Source organism: Haplochromis burtoni, unplaced genomic scaffold, assembly GCF_018398535.1.
Source record: "Haplochromis burtoni strain Fernald_Lab_line unplaced genomic scaffold, NCSU_Asbu1 Contig_659, whole genome shotgun sequence".
Lineage (NCBI taxonomy): Eukaryota > Metazoa > Chordata > Actinopteri > Cichliformes > Cichlidae > Haplochromis > Haplochromis burtoni.
The window spans coordinates 1-3,668 of record NW_024583020.1 but is presented as its reverse complement, the minus strand read 5'-3'; the positions used below and the strand labels follow the sequence as shown (position 1 = coordinate 3,668).

At 36.4% G+C, this 3,668-nt stretch overlaps 1 long non-coding RNA gene across 1 annotated transcript; it reads right to left on the bottom strand.

The window, feature by feature from the left end:
- Positions 1–1,910: 1,910 nt before the first annotated feature.
- On the bottom strand, positions 1,911–3,533 carry LOC121812564. The gene is made up of 3 exons (XR_006053164.1): positions 3,389–3,533; positions 3,167–3,235; positions 1,911–3,058 (listed from the first exon to the last, which is right to left on the bottom strand). It is a non-coding gene; the product is annotated as an uncharacterized LOC121812564 (long non-coding RNA).
- Positions 3,534–3,668: the final 135 nt, after the last annotated feature.

Sequence of the window (3,668 nt, the reverse complement as noted above, 5' to 3'; positions counted from 1 at the left end):
AGATGAAATGTGTTAGTGGTCTGAGACCTGTTGGTGTCTTATTGCACCTATGAAGTCATTTTTTCTCTCAGAAGTGAAAGGGAAATGCTTTGGTGATGTGGGTACAAGAGCTACAGAGCGCTGGAGGTTTCATGATGACCAGATGAGCCACTGACAGATAAATGGTTACCTTGAGTGTGTGACTGAACTGTCTTTAGGTTTCCCACCATTTGTTACCACATAGCAGTTACTTGCTGTCTGATTATAATTTGGAATCACACTGGGTAAAGAAATGCATTTATCCCTCTATAGCCCATAACGGCTGCAGGCAGTCTGTGTGTTTTAACTACTGTATCAAAACGGTTTTGTACACAATATAATTTAACATATTGTAACAATATCAATACTTATTAACAATTTAGGAGAAACAAATCGATATGTGTCAACTAAAATTAATTACTACATTTTTACTCCAGGGTCACCTTAGTGCCATACAGTTTGAGTTTGACATGATTAAAGACTTCGGCTAAAAGAAAACAAAAGTCTCAGCTAGTAAAAATGCATATATGTATCAATACTATCTTCACACAACATAAATAATAAAATAATTGTAATATAAAAAAGAAATTGTCTTCCACTTCAGTTCGTAACTCTGTGTTTCTCACAAACTACCATTCAGCTCGCTGGATTCTGGAGTTTGCCTGCATACATCCTGTTCACATCCTGTTCACTAACCCCTGCCGCTGATTAAGGAAACACGCCCACATTAACTGGTGATAGTCACAGTTAACTTGGGCAGCTGTCTGCTCAATATATCATAACATCATTGCAATAATCTGCATGAAACAAAGAAGTGTACCTTCTTTACTCAGTGCAGAGCAGCTGGACGTCGTGTTTGCCCCAGAGTGACCTTTCTAATTAAACACTGATAAATGGGATTTAAAAGGAGGTAATAATACTGAAAAAAAACCTGAACATCTCAAACCATCAAACATCTTAGTTACTGTAGCTCAGGGATTTTAGCAAACAACAACTGGTCTGCAAAGATTATGAAAACATGTGAAACTGACGGACAGATGCATTAACAACATTTTCCATGAGAGGAGTTCTTATTGTAGTGAGTGTCTAGATGTGAATCTAAGAGCTCTTCTGACCTTCTTCTGACTCAGACTCCAGTAAACCACAGCTGAAGTGGAATTTTTTAAACATACTGAATTTCTCCACACAAACACGATCAAGTGTCAGTGTGATATTCACCTTTTTGTCCTCAAAAGAAGAGTGAGCGTCGCTGCCTCCTGGTAGATTGTTTGTTGCTGTTGTCAGTGTCATTTCTGATGTCTTTACTTCTGATTTTATATCCAAAGCTTATATGTCATGGCTTTTAAGCATCTGAGCCTCCTTTTGTCTATTGTAGATATTAGCTGAGTGAAAAACTTCTAATATTTTAACTTTTACATCCAATGCATTTTGCAGGCTCCCTTTGTCATCTATTGGACATGATTGTCTTGATGTTGTCTTGACTACCAACAGATTAGAGAAAGTTAAGTGTGTGAAGACTGTTAGATGAGTTAAGTGTTTGGATTAACAGTGTTCATGGTGATGTTTGTCTGCACACATGAAAAGAGGTCAAGATTTAAACTTATTACACGTCAGAATTTTAGTCTTGAAGTTTGCAATGAAACATGATGACACTGCAGCAGTGACCACTGTTAGCTGTGAGGTGAGAACACAGATGAAATGTGTCAGTGGTCTGAGACCTATTGTTTCCTCTACACCTCTGAAGTCATTCTTTCTGAGAAGTTAAGAGGAAGTGTTTCGGTAAAAATACAGCAGCTCTTGAGGTTTAACCCTCTAATGTTGACCACACACATATAATGCACTGCTTCATCTTCCTGCATACTTCTAAGGAAAACAAACAAAGGTTGATTTAATGAAAAGCAATCCTTTACTTCAACTGATGAAAAGTCCCATGAGAGAATAAAAAAGGAGTCTAAAATCAACTGGGAACTGACAGGGAGAATAACAAGCACTAAGACAAAGTCTGAAGGAAAGACAATGCTAAATGTAGATGAGGGTAATTATTGGACATGGATACAGCTGGATAACCAGACAAGAAAATATATATTTAAATAAAAAACAGGAGACAATCAAAACTAAATGTGGAAATGTAAACACATGAATGAACTTAACATGGGGAGCTGATACAAGAGGAAAATACAGGAAACACTGATGGAGCAAATGCAACTCTAAAACTAAGACTAAATTATAACAATGACTAAAGACTCCAAAATATTCATTATTTATTTTTAGAATAATCACTAAAAGCAGCTTAAAAGATGGATTTTAAGCTACTTTAACCTATATCATCCAACAACACAGATCATATTTGCAATGGACATGGAATTATATTCATAACAGAAAGTTTAGCACAAATTAGAAAAGTTCAAACTCTACTTACCAAGAAACTGGAAAGCAAGTCTGCACAGCGCAGTAAGAAAGTTAGCCTGTTAGCATCAAAGCCGACAAACAGTATGCACGACTTTAGGATTTTGGTTCACACTAATCTTTAAAACTAGGCGTGCACAATCAGACATGTTTTCAACACTCATATTCTTTTTTCTTCTGTTTTAAAAGGGTCTGAAAAGTGAAATTAAGTTGACTATTAAGTGTTTTTGCTGTCATGTTTTTAAGATGTCACAAACAGGAAGTTTAATATCGTCATGGATACAGTGAGATACACCTCTCAAGCCTAGTTTTATGGCCCTTTTTGTATTGTTAAAAATGACACACAGCAAATGAATAAAAGTTTAATAACAATATTCTGTGTGGATACCTAATTTGATATAAAGGTAACTATCACTAGACTACATTAAAAAGAACAAACAGGAAGTTACTCTATGATCCAAGCATTCATGCAGCATCCAGAAAAAACAACTAGAAACATTTCATGAGTAACACCCTATTTCTTTGGTTTGTTGATGGTGGAATAGAGATCGCTGGGATCAGTGGAAAGTCCAGCAGGTGAGGAGGGAACTTTCATAGTGCTGTAAGTCACAGTGTCATCATCATCCCCACAAGCCTATATGAAAAAAACATTATAAGATGTTATTTAATAAATAAACTGACAGGAGCTTTAAAAATCACAAACTTACTGCTAACATCATCAATGTAAATACCAAAATCTTACCCGGGCTTTATTCTTGGTCTTCTTGGTGAAGCTGATGGAAGCATAGGAAACACCATCATCAGCATCAGCCTGCACAGTGAACACAATATAAAGACTGTTCAGTATGTGAATTCATGATGGGACTGTTTCACATCTATTGAAGTAAATTCATTTTCAGCTTCTCTGTTGAACTAAACATAACACTGAGTGTAACTTTGTACTGGGAGTACTGAGAGATCTCACCGTCTCCTGATTGGTTCCTGGACCAGACTCAGTGTCTGCAGGGTTTAAGCTCAGTCGCTGCAAAAATACAGTTTGTGACCAAAATAATACTGAATTAACAAAACTGTTTCAAGGAGGAACTGATTCAGAGTATTTTCCAGCTGATTTTAAGTTATTTAGAGTCTCTGTCTGGTGTGGAACTATAGAGTCTAAAGATGATGATGAAAAGAACATTGGTGAAAGAGAACTTGTTATCTGGAGATTTAAACTCACCATGTTGTCGCTCTGTTGTGCTTTGTTT